Raw genomic sequence first — 20,189 nt, 5'->3', positions numbered from 1 at the left:
TGTGATGCCTCTTCCTTTGTTCTCTTTGCTCAAAAAGGAGTCTTTTGTGGTTCCATATGAATTTTAGGGTTGTTTTTTCTATTTCTGTAAAGAATGAATTTGGGATTTTGATAGGAATGGCGTTGAATCAGTAGATCACTTTGAATGGTATGGACATTACAACAATATTAATTCTCTTCTAATACATGAACACAGGATGTCTTTCCATTTATTAGTATTTTCTTTAATTTCTTTCATCAATGTATAATTTTCACTGTACAAATCTTTCATCTCTTTGGTTAAGTTTAAGTATTTTATTTATTTTTTTGCAATTGTGAGATTGTCTTTTTAATTTCCTTGTCAGATAGCTCATTATTAGTGTATAGAAACACTATTGATTTTTATATGTTGACTTTGTATCCATCAACTTTGCTGAATTTATTAGTTCCAACAGCTTTTTTTTTGAGTCTTCAGAGTTTTCTACATATATGATGATGTTATCTACAAACATAGATAATTTTACTTCTTCCCTTCTAATTTAGATGCCTTTTGTTTATTTTTCTTGTCTAATTACTCCAGCTAGGACTTCAAGTACTATGTGGGATAGAAGTTATAAAAGTGAGCATCCTTGCCTTGTACCAGATCTAAGAAGGAAAGCTTTTAAGTTTTTCCCTTATTTGTGGACTTTTCATATATGGTCTTTATTATGTTGAGGTAAGTTCCTTCTATACTCATTTTGCTGACAGTTTTAATAATGAATGGATCTGAACTTTGTCAAATACCTTTTCTGTGTCTATTTATGATCGTGTGGTTTCTTTCATTTTTTTAATTGTGTTGTATCGCATTGATTGATTTGTATACATTGAACCATCCTTGCATCCCAGGGATAGATCCCAATTGGTCATGGTGTGTATGATCCTTTTATTTTTTTTTATTTAAAAAAAATTTTTTTTTAACGTTTTTTATTTATTTTTGAGACAGAGAGAGACAGAGCATGAACGGGGGAGGAGCAGAGAGAGAGAGGGAGACACAGAATTGGAAGCAGGCTCCAGGCTCTGAGCCATCAGCCCAGAGCTCGACGCGGGGCTCGAACTCACGGACCGCGAGATCGTGACCTGAGCCGAAGTCGGCCGCTTAACTGACTGAGCCACCCAGGCGCCCCTGTATGATCCTTTTAATGTGTTATTGAATTTAGTTTGTTTGAAGATTTTTATATCTATATTCATCAGAGATATTGGCCTGTAGTTTTCTTTTCCTGTGGTGTCTTTGTCTGTTTTTGTAATCAGGGTGATGCTGGCCTTGTGAAAAGAATTTGGGAGTGGTTCCTCTCCTGTTCTTAAAAGATTTTAAAGAGGAGGGGTGCCTGGGTGGTTCAGTCGGTTGAGCGTCCGACTTTGACTCAGGTCATGATCTCGTGGTTCTTGGGTTCGGGCCCTGCATCGGGCTCTGTGCTAACAGCATAGAGCCTGGAGCCTGCTTCGAATTCTGTGTCTCCTTCTCTCTCTGCTCCTCCCCTGCTCATGCTCTGTCTCTCTCTCTCCTTCAAAAATAAATTAAAAAACATTAAAAAAAATAATTTATTTTTATTTTTATTTTTTTTAACGTTTATTTATTTTTGAGACAGAGAAAGACAGAGAATGAATGGGGGAGGGTCAGAGAGAGAGGGAGACACAGAATCTGAAACAGGCTCCAGGCTCTAAGCTGTCAGCACAGAGCCCGACACGGGGCTCGAACTCACGGACTGTGAGATCATGACCTGAGCCAAAGTCGGCCGCTTAACCGACTGAGCCACCCAGGCGCCCCTAAGAAAAAAGAATTTAAAAAGGATTGGTATTAATTTTTCTTTGAACATTTAGTAGAATTCACCAGTGAAACCGTCTGGTCCTGGGCTTTTCTTATTGGAAAGTTTTGATTACTGATTCAGTCTCCTTATTTGCTATGGGTCTGTTCAGGCTTTCTGTTTCTTCTTGATTCAATTTTAGTAGGTTGTATATTTCTAGGAATTTATCCATTTACCTAGGTTATCTAGTTTTTTGGCATAAAATTGTTCATAATAACCCTATATGACCTTTTATTTCTCAGGCACCCATTGTAATGTGTTTGCTTTCATTTATGACTTTACTTGAGTCTTTTCAAGATTATCGTCTTAATCTACTAAGGGTTTGTTAGTGGTATTTATCTTTAAAAAAAGAAAGAAAGAAAGAAAGAAAGAAAGAAAGAAAGCAAGCTCTGCCTTTCTGTCTGGCAGCGGCCATGAGTTCAAAGGTAAGCCAAGATGGGCACTTACAAGTACATCCAGGGGCTGGAGGAAGAAGCAGTCTGGTGTAATGTGCTTTCTTCTCAGGGTGCACTGCTGGCTGTATCTCCAGCTCCCTGTGCTCCACAGGGCCCCCCACCCAACCTGGCCCGACAAAGCGTATAGACTGGAGTACAAGGCCAAGCAAGGTTATGTTATATATTGGATTCATGTGCGACATGGTGGCTGCAAACGCCCAGTTCCTAAGGGTGCTGCTACCTATGGCAATCCTGTCCATCATGATGTCAACCAGCTAAAGTTTGCCCGAAGCCTTCAGTCTGTTGCAGAGGAGCAAGCTGGATGCCACTGTGGGGCTCTGAGAGTCTTGAATTCTTACTGGATTGGCGAAGATTCCACATACAAATTCTTTGAGATTATCCTTATTGATCTGTTCCATAAAGCTGTCGGAAGAAATCCTGACACCCAGTGGATTCACCAAACCAGACCACAAGCACAGGGAGATGTGAGGGCTGACATCTGCAGGCCACAAGAGCCGTGGCCTTGAAAAGGGTCACAATTTCCCCCATACTATTGGTGGTTCTGGCTGTGTGACTCAGAGAAGACCCAATACTCTCCAGCTCCACTGTTACCACTAATACATGTAATGTTTGTAAAATTCTTACCAAATAATTTAGGACAGTCAAAAAAAATAGCTCTTTCTTTTGTTGACTCTTTTCCTATTATTTTATTCTCTATTTGATTTAGTTCTACTCTGATATTTATTATTTCTTTTCTTCTGCTAACTTTGGGCTTAGTTTGTGCTTCTTCTTTTAGCTCCTTGAAAGTGTAAAGTTAGATTTTTTATTTGAGATCTTTCTTCTTGTTTAATATAGGCATTTATTGCTATGAACTTAACTTTTGGTACTGCTTTTTCTGCATCTCATAACTTTTAGTATGCTATATTTTCATTTTCATTTGTCTCAAGATACTTTTAAAATCCCCTCTTGATTTCCTCTGTGACCCAGTGGTTGTTCAAGTGTGTTGTTTACTTCCCATGTATTTCTGATTTTCCCATTCACTTGCCGTTACTAATTTCTAGGTTCATTCCATTGTGTTCAGAGAAGATATTTGGAATAATTTTGATCTTCTTAATTTAAAAAAATTTTTTAACGTTTATTTATTTGTAAAAGAGAGAGAGAGAGAGAGAGACAGAGCGCCAGTGGGGGAGGGGCAGAGAGAGATGGAAACACAGAATCTGAAGCAGGCTCCAGGCTGTCAGCACAGAGCCCGATGTGGGGCTCGAACTCATGGATTACGAGATCATGACCTGAGCCAAAGTCGGACGCTTAACTGACTGAGCCACCCAGGAGCCCCTGATCTTCTTAATTTTGAAGGCTAATTTTGTGGCCTAACATGTGATCTGTCCTGGAGGAAAACCCCCATGTGCTTGAGAAGAAGACATTTTCTATGGCTGTTAGGTACGATGTTCAGTTAACATCTGTTAGGTCCATTTGGCCTATCGTGTTGTTCAAGTCAACTGTTGCTTTATTGTTTTCTGTCTGGATATTCTATTCATTATGGTAAGTAGAGCATTGAAGTCCCCTTGTTGTACCATCAATTTCTGTTTTCAGATCTGTCAGTATTTGCTTTACACATTTAGGTGTTCTGTCTACCGTATTTTTTACTATGATGATGTTAGTAATATCTTACAGGGAATATAGTGCTTTTTGATTTATACAGTGTTCTCCTATATGTTATCTCAGAGGTTGTGTCCCATTTTAACAATTTAAGTCTAAAAGTCAGTAAATTCCATTTACTCTGACCTCTTATTCACCAAGCAATAGTTTCATGGGTGGACTCTGCTCCTACAAGAAAATGTATTTCTTCCTGTTAATGAATTCCTTGGCTTTATGGCTTATAACCTAGTCTCTGCTGAGTGTTACCGATTTTGCTGGACTAAACTCCTCTGGTAAAATCAAGTCCCAGAGACTACAGGTAGAGGGAGGCTACAGACCTAAGCTGACTCCATGTGAAACACTTTTTGGAGCAGTGGTTTCAAACAATTCAGTTCAATGGGCAATTATTTTGTCCCTTTGTGACAGGAATTAGGGAGGGAAGCAGAGATAAAGGAGACAATTACTGCCCCCAAAGGACTCAGAGTCTAGGCCCCAGGGCAGTGGTTCTCAAGTGTGGACCTGGGTCACCTACACTAGAATTACCTGAGAATTACCACTATAAATGAGGATTCCAGGCCCTTATCAAGACCCAAATTAGAATTTGGGGGGCAGGGCCCAGAAATCTAAATCTTTATTAAGCTTCCAGCTGAATCTCATGCCCACAAATTTGGAGAACCACTGTGGTTTGATAATCACTTGTTTAATTTTCTATCTTTGGCCCCAAGACTGAGCATGGTGGGCCTTGTCTCTGCTGCCTTGTGACCATTGCCTAGCAGGATATCAGATAGTCTCTGCCCACTGTGCTATGGAATATGGAAAGTCTCCAATGACAGAAACAGAAAGCATCCTGCCTCTTTTTTATTATTATTATTTTTTACATTTTATTGTATTGTATTTTTAAAATATAATTTATTGTCAAGTTGGCTAACATACAGTGTATACAGTGTGCTCTTGGTTTTGGGGCAGATTCCCATGATTCATTGCTTACATACAGTACCCAGTGCTCATCTCAACAAGTGCCTTCCTCAACGCCAATCGCCCTTTCCCACCCCCCCACCCCGCCCTGCCCCCAGCAACCCTCAGTTTCTGCCTATCTCTTGGTAGGACTCTCTCCCCACCTTCAAGGGGATGGATTCTATTCTCCATGATTCCAGTTCCACAGAGCCCTACCTGTCAGACTTTGAAAATTAGACTTCACTGTGAAGGTCTGCCTTCCAGTGCCAACTCCAGTCGCCAGGCCCAGGTCCTCCCCAACCCTTTTTACTTTTAACTGTGATTACTACACGAATACCTTCTTGAAATCCCTCTGGGAATCCACTTGGCAAACCTGGAAGTGTGAAGGAGTTAACATTTTATGGGACAATTGTTCACCAACCTAGGTGGGAACCTATCAATAAATGCCCCCCTCTCCCTTCTCCCAGACATTCTCAGTGTGACGTTAGGGGGTACCAGCAAGATCGAGCCCTAGTTGCATGCAGTAATGCCCAGCTTGATGATGTGCCCTTGTATTGACCTTTCTTCCAACTGGTTGACTTTTCCTGGCTCCCTGCCTGCAAGCTCTCATTTTGATCTCTCTGCTGTCTAAGGGAAGCTGAGGCTAAGATAGGGACCCAAAAGTTGAGCTGCTGTCTAACTGATAACCATATTTAATAATTATTGGTGGGGCGCCTGGGTGGCTCAGTCCGTTAAACCTCTGACTTCAGCTCAGGTCATGATCTCACGGTTCATGAGTTCTAGCCCCACGTCGGGCTCTGCACTGACAGCTTAGAGCCTGGAGCCTGCTTCAGATTCTGTGCCTCCCTCTCTCTCTGCTCCTCCCTCACTCATGCTCTGTCTCTGTCTCTGAGAAATGAATAAACCTTAAAAAAGAAATTCAAAAAAAATTATTGGCAATGAGCTCTTGTGAAGAGACCAGACCAATGTATACTCTCACAGTAAGTATCCAAGGCTCCCAATTCCCCATTGTTCTGCCAACACGGAATATTATCAAATATGGGTGAATAGTTTTGCACTTTCTAGCTATGTGATCTTGAAAAAGCCATTTCCACCTCTGAGTCTCATTTCATAACACATAGAATGGGAAAAATAATTCCTGTCTTGGTGAAAATAGAAAAAAACCCCACAGCTATAAAAGCACTTTGTGAGCTATGAAGTACTAGGCACATGTAAGAAATGGCCCCTAATTATCCCATGAATGAAAAACCCAAAGGGGTTTTCATTTCTCTAAAGAATCCTTCAGAGTAAATCCACAATAGCAACTAAAAAAAACTGAAGTCAGTCACACTTTGGTCAAATGAGGTCTTGCGGAGAGGGCTGAAATTGAGCTCCCACATCAAAGGCTCAGGCTCCTCTACAGCTTAAGAATCCTGGCTGGCTGGGTGCCTGGGAGGCTCAGTCAGTTGGGTGTCTGACTTTGTCTCAGCTCGTTATCTCACAGTTTGTGGGTTCGAGCCCTGCATCAGGCTCACTGCATTCAGTACAGAGCCTGCTTTGGAGCCTCTGTCCCCCTCTCTCTTTGCCCCCCGCCCCCAACTCCCCTGCTCACATGCTCTCTAAAAAATAAACCAAACCTTTAAAAAGATGCCAAGATGTGACAAGTATTATGCTAGAATATCAAAATTATTAAAAAACAAAACAAGGGGCGCCTGGGTGGCTCAGTTGGTTGAGCGTCTGACTTCAGCTCAGGTCACGATCTCACGGTCCGTGAGTTCGAGCCCGCATCGGGTTCTGTGCTGACAGCTCAGAGCCTGGAGCCTGCTTCAGATTCTGTGTCTCCTTCTCTCTCTGACCCTCCCCCATTCATGCTCTGTCTCTCTCTGTCTCAAAAATAAATAAATGTTAAAAAAAAATTAAAAAATAAATAAATAAATAACAAAACAAAACAATCCCGGCAGGCTACTCTGACCCGTGCTGGCCATCTGCCTGGGCGAACTTTCTCGTTTTGGTTTCTTGCTGGAAAACTGCATTAATCACAGGTTTCTCTGCATTGAATCTGCACACTCATCTAAAAGTCCTAGTAAGTAAACAGAAGGGGAAGAAGAAAAAAAGCCGCTGTTTCATCAGACCCCTCCTGGCCCTTCCGAGGGGCCCTGCCCAGGAAATGTGATGGTAGTGCTGGCCTCTGCATATTTCCCAAGTGTAAACATAGCAGAGGAGTGCAGCTATGGCTTCATTCTGGGAAACTGTCCACAGACTGGACTTTGAACGTTTTTACAGAGCTCCCTACCTTTCCACATATCCTGACCTCTGTTACTGTAGCTATGCCCTTACTCTCATGTAAGTGCCCCAGCCCAAAACCTCGGTGCTTCCTGGGTGGCTCTTCCCTTTGGATTCTACCTCCCAAATAACTCATCCACCTGTCTCTCTTCATCCTCATAGCCACCACCTTCATTCAGTTTTACAATCTTTCTCTTGGATGTACTGTAGCTTCTTGACTGCTCCTTGGTTGGCTCTTCGTGTTGAGCCAGAGTGATGTTTCTGAAAGCTGTATTTTGATCTTGATCCTTTTTTTGTGGTTGTTCCGCTTTCTCCAGTGACTCTCCAACACTTAGCAACAGGAGACTCCCCCAGACTCTTGGGACAGTGATAAGGTCCCCCAGGCTCCGGGGCCTGCCTACCTCTTCAGCCCCACCTTCCAAACATCTCCCACTTGCCCTCAAGGCCACCAACAAGAATGTACAGTGTCCTTGTTTGCCTTCATGTCTGTGTACATGCAGTTCCATCAGCCAGGAATACCCTTTATCTGCCTGCCAGCTCGAGGTTAATTTCCTCAGTGGAACCTTGTCTGAAACTACAGAGAGGGACTTGGACACACTTGCCTTTGTCCCACAGCTGTGTCCTGTTAGAGCAACTGACACACTGCATTGCCTTTGTCTTTTAACAAGTCTATCTTCCCTTCCAGACCATGGCCTGGCAGAGGGCCTGGCCGAGAGTAGGGACTCAGAAAATTTTGTTTGATGACATACATCTGGGACTATGTGTTATGTGCACAGATTGCTAAATCTGCTCACATTGCCTGATTGGTGTTGTTCACAAGTCACCTAACATATATACAGCAAGCCTATCCGGCAGACGCTCTAGCTACTAACTCAGTCTTACAGGTAAGGAAACAGGTTCAGAGAAGTTAAGGACCTTGCCCGAGGTCTTGCTAATAGGAAGTGGATGAACTCAGGTCATCTGACTCCATACTTCACCGTCTTACAGATGACACTACAGCCATGGGTTGGCAAACTTGTTCTGTAAAGGGCCAGATAGCAAATATCTCCAGGCCTTGCAGGCCAAGAGGCAAAATCAAGGATATTATATAGCTAAATAACAACAGAGAAAACTTCTGTTCCATCTCTCTGTATTGCCCCCTGCAGGATGGTGGGCACACGTTGCCCCAAGTTGAAGACCTTCTCCCAGCGAAGAGGGAGAAAGGCCAGTGACAAGGGGGTGCGGTAAAGGGGGACAGGAGAGAGAGGCCACCACCACGGTCAGTTTAACTTTCTTCCCTAGTGACCTTTGTTTGGGTGCCTTCACCTCCCAAGAGAGCCTGCCCACCGCAGCTAGGACAGACAGAATTCTGTGCTCAGTGACTGGCAATCACTGGGAAAGAATCCCCAGGGTGCAGATAGTTAGCAGCATGGGCCCCGGACAGCAGCAAGGCCCACGCACTGGCCTGGGAGGCAGGCCCTTGGAGCAGTGAGAAAATGAGGACCACAGGAGGACACCTGGTTTGGTTTCCAAGGCTTGCCATGCCAACCTGCTTCAGTGGTGTCTGCACCATTGCATTCCCAGCAATGGGCAGTAGCCATGGTTTGGAGTTTGCTGGCCCCTGGTGACGATTCAGAATCATCACATACTAGAAAGTCCCTACTTCAATCCCTGCATTTTTCAGGCGGTGAAAATGAAGTCCAGAGAGTCAAGAAATAAGCTCCTGTTGCCATATTCTGTTTTCTCATTCCACGAATGCCCTTCCCTGCTTCATGCCTCATCAGTTAATTCGTATCTACAGCTGAGTAAGAAACCAGTCACTCTAACAACACTTAAAAAAGAAGAAGAAAGCAAGCAAATGCAGGCATCAGTGGAATGCTAATGGATAGCCTGTTCAAGTTTGCCCTGGAAGTTTGCTGGGATTGCACCCTTCCCATCGGAGGCAGTATATTTCCCACCTCTAGAGTGCTCTCCCCTCGCCTCCCCCGGCCCCCCCCCCCAACCCTGGAGAATTTCCCAAGCACACCTCAAGCCAAAGCAAAGCCTGTCCCCCTCACTCTCCCTTCTCTGGGCTTAGTAGACCAACAGAAAGCTGATGTCAGTTCTGCGGCACCAGGGAACACTTCCTCTGTGCTCTCCTAAGGATGTGGAGACAGGAGCAGGGTGTCCTCTTTCAGCCAGAGGATCCACAGGGCGACCTCGGGTTAACCACTGCAGCTGTTACCCAACTGCTGCCGCTGCTTAAGGCAGACCTCTGGCCTCTCAAGTGCTGGCTCGCAAGGGACAGCTCATGGCCGTGCCTTCCGCTCATATCCTCCTTCTCTGGCTTGTTTGCCCACTCACCCTTGGGAGCTCACAATTAGCTCAAGAGACGCAGCCCTCAGGGAAATAAGGGTAAAATCATGGAACAGTAGGCCAGAAGTGACCTTAAAGAGTAACTACACCACTCTCCTTGTTGTAAAGATGAACTACAGCCAGCCCAGAAAAGGGAAGGGATTCGTTAAGACCACAGAGGAAGTTAGATGTGAAGCCAGGGTTTGAACACATGTGCTCATTTCAAGGTTATTGCCTTCACTACACTTGGCTGGACCTGCATCTCTACACAATTCACCACCGCCCTGCAAGCCTGGCTTCTAGAAGACCACCAGTGTATTGATTGTGGATTTGAATAAAATGAAATTGAATATTGAGTTCCTGCCTAACTGGTGCCTGACACAGAGCAGGCACTCAATAAGCATGTGCTGAATGGATGAATACTACCTTCAACTATCTGGAATTTGCTGGCAGACAGAAGTCCGCAAATAAAAAAAAAATACTTCCCTTTTGATCTTTAAGCAATTCCTTCTTTCAGAAGGAAATGGGGGAAGGGAGGCAAGTTGCAATTTTAGATAGAGTGGTCAGGGTAGGCCTCGTGAGAAGGTAGGATTTGAGCAGATATTTGAAGGAGGTGGGGAGTAGGCTGGTGGCTATCTGACTCTTCCAAGCAGAGGCTAACAAAGTCTCTAAGGCCTGACTAAGGATAAGCAAGGAAGCAGAGGGGATGTTAAGGAGTGAGCAAGGGGAGAAGTTTCGGAGATGAAGTCCCAGAGGTAAGGGGGGTTGTAGCTCATGTAGGATCTTGAAGGGCATTTTAAGGACATTGGATTTTTCCTCTGAAGGAAGGGGGAGCCATCGCAGGATTTCAGGCAGAGCAGTGACATGATCCAACTCACATTTTACAAGGGTCACCCTGGATGCTATTTTGAGAATGGACTACAGAAAGACAAAGTATGGTGATTACTGCAATCATCCAGGCAGGACAGGACAGTGCCATGGACAAGAAATTCTGACTATATTTTGAAGGTAGAGCCTACAGGATTTCCTGATACCCAACCCAGGGACATCATGCACTCAGACTACCAAATGACTGGTGGGTAGGAGTCACACATCACGGAGGCCCTTGTTGGGCCAGGGGATAATCCATTTCATGGTTTAGCTCAATTCAGCTACTGAGAGTTTATTTCCTTATCAAGACTATCTGTTTCTTCTTTCTGAAGTCAAAATAAAAACATCACGGAAAGGATCGGACACTTTTATGTTCAAAACAAGGGGATGAAACTAACTTGTCCAGTCTCTACTTTGTTCCAAATCACAAAGCATGATGATTACCACAGGAAATTACCAGGAAAGCATATTTCACAATAGGCCCGGAGAAAGAGCCAGTCCGCTGCTAAACATATTCATCAGATCTTCAGAGCTCCTGCTCGGACTGAGAAGGGGATGCTGGTGTGGGAGAGGGCAGGCCATTTGGAAGGGTGTCAAGGGCTCTTCCAAACAAGCTTTACCCTTTGCCGTGAAGGTAAAACAAATGAATAAAAGTTTAAGCGCGTAGAACATAGACCGTGTTAGGTTGCTATGTAAGTATTTGCCATCAGACCACAGAGTTTAGTCTGATTCCTTCATTTACAAGTGGAAAAACAGGTTCAGACAGAGGAAGTGGTTTGCCTGAAGTTAAACTGGATCTCCAGCTTACTGAATGAGCACCAAGTTATTTCTTTTATTATGTTTGGATGACCGGGATTTCTAGTCTTGCCCACACCGCCATCTATCTGTGCCCCTTGGGTGCCTCTTAATTCATTTCTTGGGGACACTTTTAGGTTTTGAGCCATCAGTGTTTCATCTGAGAATTTTCCTGCCCTCCCAGGAAAGTTTTTTTGTTTGGTTTTAGATTCCATCTGTAGGACATTCCAGGACGTATCCGTAAGTGAAGAGATCATATGATAATTGCCTTCCTCTGTCTGACTTATTTCACTTCACACATGCTCATGAGGTCCATCCGTGTTGTCACGAGTGGCAAGATTTCATTTGTTTTTATGGTCGAATAATACCCATCACATTTATTGCACAATTTCTTCATCCGCTTATCCATCGATGGACACTTCGGTTGTTTCCATACCTTGGCTATTGTATATAATGAACATCGTATATAATGAACATGGTGGTGCATGTATCTTTTTGAGTTAGTGTTTTTGCTTACAAAAAGGGTGAGTGGAGCAGAGCATAATCGCAAGGAATACTGGAACACCCCCGGGGCTGGTAAACATGAGGTGCCATTTATGGCCTGAGGCCTGAAGGGGCCAGGGGACGGAGTACTTACTGGAACTTGGAGTCGGAGGGAGCAATGTGAAGAGGGCCTCCTCACAGGAGCTGGCACCTTTGGGCCCAGGACAGAGCCAGGCTTTGGCATCCCCAGGGTGGAAGGTAGAATGTAAAAAGCCTCCGCTCCTGCTGCCTCTTTCCCCTTAGCTGACTGCAACGGGAAGCCAGACATCCAGGAAATTTCTCTTCGTTCGGCTTCCCTCTGAGGCACACTATGCCATGAGGGTTTCAGTGCAATCATTTATGGAGAAGCTCAGGAAATGCTTGTAGAGGAGGGTGGGTGACTGGAGCTCGGTGTCACAGAGAAACTCTGGGGAACAATGGAAACACATGCCTCAAAACGTCTCCACCAAAGGGTCAAGGAGTCGGGGTGTTTATGACTCTAGCGCCTCTGACCAAAGGCTGCTCCTGGGGACGGGTGTGAATTCCTAAGTACTTTTGGATTGCCAGCCTGGCAGACAGAGCTTGTGTGGGAAAAGCCCTCAGCCACCAAGGAGCAGATGCTGGCAGTGGAGAGCCTGTGGAGGGCTAAAGTGGGGGGAGGTCCAAGGGACTTGGCCACGGCACTGACAGTGTCCCGCCGACGTGGGCTACACTGATGGGGGTTATAGCTTGTACAGACGCACCTCCCATGCACATCGCAGGCTGGAGGAGTGTGTGGGGGGTGAATCCAGATGGACAAATAAAACTTACATGCATATTTAAAATGTGTAGAGGGGCACCTGGGTGGCTCAGTCGGTTGGGTGTCTGACTTTGGCTCAGGTCATGATCCCACAGTCTGTGAGTTCTAGCCCCACGTCGGGCTCTGTGCTGACAGCTCAGAGCCTGGAGCCTGCTTTGGATTCTGTGTGTGTCTCTCTCTCTGCCCCTCCCCTGCTCATGCTCTGTCTCTCTCTGTCTCAAAACAAACAAACAAACAAACAAAAACATTAAAATGTGTAGAGGCCCCTGGCTAGCTCAGTAGGAAAAGCATGTGACTGTTGATCTCGGAGTGAGTTCAAGCCCCATGTTGGGTGTAGAGATTACTTAAATGAATAAATAAACAATTTTTTTAAAAGAAGTAATTCAGGGGTCGGGAGGGCAGCACCTGGGTGGCTCAGACGGTTAAGCCACTGACTCTTGAGTTCGGCTCAGGTCATGATCTCAACGGTTTGTGAGTTTGAGTCCCTCATCAGGCTCTGCACAGATGGCATGGAGCTTACTTGAGATTCTGTCTCTCCTTCTCTCTGCCCCTCCCCCTCTTGTGCTCTCTTTCTCTCTCTCTCTCTCTCTCAAAACAAATAAATAAACATTGAAAAAAATCAGGCTCTGTACTGATGTTACAGAGCTGGCTTGAGATCCTTTCTCCTCCCTCTCTCTCTACCCCTCCCCTGCTCTCTCTCTCTCACTCCGACTCTCTCAAAATAAATAAATAAACTTTAGAGAAAAAAAAAAAGAAGTAGAGGCACCTGGGTGGCTCAGTCGGTTAAGTGTCCAGCTTCAATTCAGGTCATGATCTTGCGATTCATGAGTTTGAGCCCCACATCAGGCTCTGTGCTGACAGCTGGGAGCCTGAAGCCTGCTTCAGATTCTGTCTCCCTCTCTCTGCCCCTCCCCTGCTCATGCTCATGCTCTGTCTCTTGAAAATAATTAAATATTAAAAAAAGTAAAAAAAAAAAACAAAAAATAATTCAGGGATAAAGACAAAAAGATGGGGGCTCCTGGGTGGCTCAGTTGGTTAAGTGTCTGACTCTTGATTTTGGCTCAGGTCATGATCTCACAGTTTGTGGGATCGAGCCCCACATTGGGTTCTGTCCAGATGGCTTGGAACGTGCTTGGAATTTTCTCTCTCTTCCTCTCTCTCTGCCCCTTCCCTGGTTGCACTCTCTCCCTTTCTCTCTGGCTCTCAAAAAAAGACAAAAAATAAAGTAAATGAGTAATACTTACCAATACTCTCTAAAATTTAATAGCACTGTGTTTTGGTTTCAAAACACTTTTTCCTTCAACTCTCCCAATTCTTGTCCTTTGCCCCCATCATAGTCATACATCTAATAGTCTGTGCTTGTACGCTGTGCATCGCACATTAGTCAGGGCAGGGATTACTCCTTCTCATGGAGCAGAGAACAGGGGCCCAGCGCAGGGAGGACCACACTCAGTGAGTCAGCTGGAGGACATTTAGAAACGGTCCTGTCACTTCCTGGCTGAGTAATCTTAGGCAAGTCAGCTTGTCCTCTTTGGGGCTCTGTTCTCCCATGTGTAAAATGAGGGTTAATAACATCTGCATCACAGAATTGCTGCCAGGATTAAGTGGTTTGATGCATGTAAGATTCTTGCTACAGGGCAAATGCTAAAGAAGTTTTCTTTAAGTAATCTTTTTTGGAAAAAAAAATAAGGGCATGATTTTATGTATATCATATATTTATATAAATTATAAATTATATAATTTTATAAATTTATAAATATACATTATATTTATTTTATAAATATACATTATATTATATATTATATAATATAATGTATATTTATATATTATTATTTTTATATATTTATAATATATATGTTATATATCATATATATGATATATATGATAATATATATTTTTATATATGATATATATATTATATATATATATTTTTTTTTTTTTCCTTAAGGCCACTGTTTACTTCAAAAATTATACTGGCTGGACTGTGATATCTGCCAGTAATAGGCACTCTCTTCCCTCTCAGCTACATGATTGTGATAATTGAACACTTTGGAATGAAGCCATGAGAATTAATGCATATAATTACAACCACACTCATGAGACCACGTGACTATCCACTTGAAAGCTATAATGTGGAACCCTTCTGTCTCCATTTCTTTCTTCCTGTCTGCACAGCAGCTTGTTTTTTTTTTATCTCAAATTCCACATGTTTAGAAAGTCTCATCATTTTACCTTCTTGCCTAATCGCTAATTCAACGAAGTCTTTTGGCTACAATAAAATAGGTTGTAACTAAAAACTCCTGCATTGCGGAATTAAAATAAAAATTCTTGCATCAGGAATTCAAAAGAAATGAATTCAGAATTTCTTTTGAAAGTTAGCAAGCCAGTGGGGCTTCCCCTAAGAGTTAGATGGCATGTTGCCCAAGGATCTACACAGTAGAAATGCTCTTGGAAATTGTTCCAGGGAAATAAGGGAAGGGAGAGAACAGGCATCTCAGGAGTCCTGCTGCCCAATGCCTGACTCTTTGGGAAGAACTGAGCTGTTGAGGAGTCAGTCTGTAAGGAGGGATTGATGTCTGAGCAGACATTTTGGTATGTGGAACAAGATGGGTTGTCCTGCATGGGTATGCGTTAACTCAAAACTATAGCGGTCTTCAGATCCTGAGTTCTTAGCTTTGAAAAGATATTGGTATTGCAAGTGACTTCAAAGAATATCTATTCACCTCCCTTCTTTCTACTTTGGGGGCCAAAAGACCTTGAGAGGGATGGGGACTCATTGAAGGTCACGTGGCAAGCTAGTGATAGAGCCAGAACAAGGAGCCACAGTTTAGAACTGTTTAGTGCCATTTTAGTGCCATTTCCATCATGCCCGTGGGTGCAGTCACTCACCCCTGTCTCACCAGCCCTCCACCAATGGAGTCCTCTGCAACATCACTTTGCTTGCATACCTCCAGTGTTAGGGAGCTCTTGACATCCCAAGAAAGCCCATTCTGTTCTATTTTCAGACAGCTCTTAAAACATTCCTTCTTAGAGCAAACTAAGATCTGCCTATCTTCAATGACCCTCTTTAGTTCTACGTCAGCCCTCTGGTTGGCTCCCAAAGCCCCAACATACCTCCGAGGTTTGCTCAGAGTCTCCATGACCTCCATGATTTCCTCGTCTCTAGACCAAACATTTTGACCTATTTTAAAATCCAAGAGAGTTTTTATATCCTAGATTGATCAATTACGTAGTTAAGATTTTGTTCGGACACCCATAGCCAGAAGGGTACACAAATGTGATGTTTATGTTTCAAGTTGGCTGGGCCATGGTTTCCAGAAACTTGGTCAAACACTTCTTGGTGTTGCTGTGAAGACTTTTTTGTTTTTGTTTTTGTTTTTGTTTTTAGATGAGATTGACATTTTCATAAGTAGAATTTGAGTAAAGCAGATTACCCTGCATAATGGGGGCAGACCTCACCCAATCAGTTGAAGGCCTTAAGAAAAAGACTGACCAGGGGCACCTGGGTAGCTCAGTCAGTTGAGCATCTGACTTCAGCTCAAGTCATGATCTCACAGTTCGTGGGTTTGATCCCCGAGTCAGGCTCTGTGCTGAGAGCTCAGAGCCTGGAGCCTGCTCTAGATTCTGTGTCTCCGCCTCTCTCTGCCCCTCCCTTGCTCAGTCTCTGTCTTTCTCTCAAAACTAAATAAATATTTAAAAAAACAAAATAAATCAAGCTCTCTTTTCACACACACACACACACACACACACGCACACACACACACACACACACGCACACACCATCAGATTGGTTCTGTTTCTTTGGAGAACTGTCACTAATACACCCAGTTTTCAAGCCTTTAGGCACAACCTCAGAACCAGAAAGAGAAGTCTTTGTTGATCCCTCATCTTCCTCTCCATATCCTGTCATTTATTCATTCCACAAAAGAGCATTATTCTGCACGAGGTGCTGGTGATAGAAAGGAAAATGTGGCACCCAATATTGCAACCTCTGAACTGATCAGACCCTACCCCAGATCGCTAGTGCAATGACACAGAATTTAGACTCTGTAGTCAGACAGCTCTGGGCTAGTATTCTGCCTTTGACAACGGCCAGCTCGTGACCTTGGAAAACTGCCCAGCCTTCCTGAGCCTCGGCTTAGTTTCCCCATATGTAAAAGGAAGAATTTGCTGTAAGTGATCTTTAATTTTCCCTTTAATTCTGGAAGCGCAGTGTCTTTATTGAAAATTCAGGAAGATGGGGTGCCTGAGTGGCTCAGTCGGGTAAGTGGCCAAGTTCGGCTCGGGTCATGACCTCGTAGTTTGTGAGTTCGAGTGCTGCATTGGGCTCTGTGCAGACAGCTCAGAGCCTGGAGCCTGCTTCGGATTCTGTGTCTTCCCCTCTCTCTGCCCCTTTCCTGCTCATGCTCAGTGTCTCTCTGTGTCTCAATAATAAATAAATGTTAAAAAAATTTTTTTAAAAACTATAAACGAAAATTCAGGAAGAGAAGAATCGTAAATAGTAACAGTCAACCAGTAAGATGACAAAGAATACTGAAACAAGACTGATAAATAAGATGCAGAATTAGTTAACACTCTATAGGGCAATAGAACATCTACTTCAGGGCCCAGAAAAAACCCATACATGAATATATGCTCCATACATATTATGGATACAAATAAGTGGTGCTTACCAGTCATAGGCTCTTCCACATTCGTGATTTTGCTCTATCCCACTTCCTCCTCACTAAAATCCCTTGAGGAAGGTATTGCCATTCACATTTGTAGAAGGGAAACCTGAGGCTCATAGACATTAAATACTTTGCCCAAGGTCACACAGTTAGTGCCAGAGCCAGGATTTAAACTCAATTAAAAAAAATATTTTTTAATATTTATTTATTTTTGAGAGAGAGAGAGACGAAGCACAAGCAGGGGAGGGACAGAGAGAGAGAGAGAGAGAGAGAGAGTGTCACAGAATCCGAAGCAGGTTCCAGGCTCTGAGCTGTCAGCACAGAGCCTGACGCGGGGCTTGAACTCATGAACCATGAGATCATGACCTGATCCGAAGTCAGGCACCTAACCGACCCAGCCACCCAGGCGCCCCCCAATATTTTTTAAAGATTTTACTTTTGTACAATCTCAATAGCCAACATGGGGCTTGAACTCACAAGCCCGAGATCAAGAATTGCATACTCCACTGACTAAGCCAGCCAGGTACCCCTCAAACTCAATTTTTAAAATCTCTAAACTACACGATCACGCATCCTTTTGCTTAGGGATTTGGGCCATTTGGGAAGAGTTTAAGAAGTCTGGGATGTGTTTCCAGCACAGCGTTCTCTCCAAATAGTTTGGCAAAGTGTAATTTTAAAAATATTAAAAATATTAAAAATATAATTTTTATGCATGCATGTAATAAGCATGCATCCAAGTTTTCCTTAGGTGTTTAACAAAGGAACCAGCAGGATGCCAAAGAATGCTGGAATACGTTTGATGGGTTAAATGCAAAGTTGTTAATGCCCTAGAGGGCAATAAAACACAACCTTGGGGCTACCTTTTAGAAGTCATTTGCATCTCTACTGGACAAACCAAACCAACAGATTTATACCTTATTAAACTTTCTACAAGTTAGGATCTAACTTTACAGAGTTGCCAAATGTAGACCCTTAAATTAATAGTAAATGGTAAATCAAACAAAGGTACACACCCCCGGAGAGTCAGATGATCTTTAGGCAGACTTGCGAAGCCGTGCCCTTGCATGATGTTAACAAGACATCTACATGAAGACCTCTAGTCCTCCTTTTGGTTTATTTCCCAGTTCTGGATAATTTTTATAACTCCACCTCTATGATCACAAACTTCAAAAAATTATTCATGATCATACAAATGGCTGATTTCATTATATTTGGGGGCTAGTTGACCTGTCCTATTTGCATAGAAGCCTCATCGTTTTGCGTGGTCAGTAAATGTGGAGCATATGGTATTGAACGACTACTACAGCCAGAGCATTGACTTCTGTTTGGACATTTCACAAAGAACTAAGATTGAATTTTCAATACCCACTATCCTTCCAAAGATATTCTTATCTTGATTGAGATATAAATCACATAGCATCCAATTCACTCATTTAAAGTACACGATACGTTGGCTTTTAGTACGTTCACAGAGTGGTGCAACTATCATCACAACCAGTTATAGATTTTCATTACCCCCAGATTGCTGAGTAAATATTCCACTGTTTGCTCATGAAGTTTTAGTCCTGAAGTTTTCTTCTAAGAGTTTTACAACTTTAACTCTTTCATTTATGCCTTTGATCCATTTTTAGTTTATTTTTGTATATGGTATACTGGATTTCTTTATTCTGTTGCCTTTGGATATCTAATTGTCCCAGCACCAATTCTTGGAGAGACGGTTCTTTCCCCCCACTTAATTGTTTTGGCACTCTTCTCGAAAATCAGTTGACCATAAATGTGAGGGTTTATTTCTGGACTCTCAATTATTTCACCATCAATCTATGTACCTATCACTATTCCAGTACTACACTGTTGATCATTACAGCTCTGTAAGTTTTGAAATTGGAAAGTAGGAATCCTTCAACTTTCTTTTTGTTGGAGTTCTTCTTGTTTAGGAGTGTTTGGGCTACTTGTGATCCTTTGCATTTTCATCATATGAATTTAATTTATAAGCTTGTCCATTTCTGCAAGAAAAAGCAATTGGGATTTTGGTAGAAATTGCACTGAATTTGTGTCTATTGAGATGATTATGTCATTTTTCCTTTATTCTCTTGATATGGTATATTACATTAATTGATTTTTGCATATTAAACCAAACTTGCATTCCTGGGGTAAACCCCACCTGGTCATGGTATACAAATTTTGTTATTTATTTCTGAATTCCATTTGTTGGTATTTTGTTGAGGATTTTTGTGACTATAAGAAACATCGGTCTATAGTTTTCTTGTGGTATCTTTGCCTTGTTTGGTCTTCTTTTTCTGGTGTTGATGAGGTTGTTGATATGAGACCTTTTTTTTTTAACGTAGGCACTTATACCTATACAGTTTCCTCTGTGTGCTGTTTTGTTGCATCCCATAGACTTTTTATGTTGTGTCCTCATTTTCATGCATCTTATTTTCTTTTTTCTTTTTCTTTTATTTTTTTTTTTAATTTTAGAGAGAGAGAGAGCATGAGTAGGGGAAGGACAGAGGGAAAGGGAGAGAGAGAATCCCAAGCAGGCTTCAGGCTCATCCCTCAGTCCAATGTGGGGCTGGATCCCACCACCCCGGGATCATGACCTGAGCCGAAACCAAGAGTCAGGCACTCAACCGACTGAGCCACCCCGGTGCCCCCGTGATTTCTTCTTTGATACACTGGTTATTTAGTAGTATGATGCTTAATTTCCACATATTTGTTAATATCCCCAATTTCTTTTTGCTATTAATTTCCAACCTCACACCATCCTGATTAGAGAATGTGGTTGGAAAGATTTCAGCCAATTTAAATGTATTGAGACTTATGTTGCAGCCTGAAATCTGGTCTAATATTCTATGTAAGGAGAATGTGTATTCTTCTGTCATTGGGTAGATCTGTCTTTTAAATCTAGCTTGTGTACAATACTGTTCAATTCTTCCATTTCCTTGTTAATCTTCTGTCCAGTTCTATCCAACATTGAAAGTGAGGTATGAGAGTCCCTGAAAATTATTATTACACTGTCTACTTCTCCCCTCAATTCTATCAACCTTCATGGTGTATGTGTGTGTGTTGCTAGGTGCATATATGTTTATAATTTCCTCATGGCTTTATGCTTTTAT

The 20,189-nt window shown here is 42.8% G+C and overlaps 1 pseudogene; it reads left to right on the top strand.

Moving 5' to 3' along the window:
- Positions 1-2,254: 2,254 nt before the first annotated feature.
- Positions 2,255-2,871, top strand: LOC125935277 (60S ribosomal protein L15-like; annotated as a pseudogene).
- Positions 2,872-20,189: the final 17,318 nt, after the last annotated feature.

Source organism: Panthera uncia (genome assembly GCF_023721935.1).
Source record: "Panthera uncia isolate 11264 chromosome A1 unlocalized genomic scaffold, Puncia_PCG_1.0 HiC_scaffold_17, whole genome shotgun sequence".
NCBI lineage: Eukaryota > Metazoa > Chordata > Mammalia > Carnivora > Felidae > Panthera > Panthera uncia.
The sequence above is the reverse complement of the archived record's forward strand: the minus strand, read 5'-3'. Positions and strand labels throughout refer to the sequence as shown.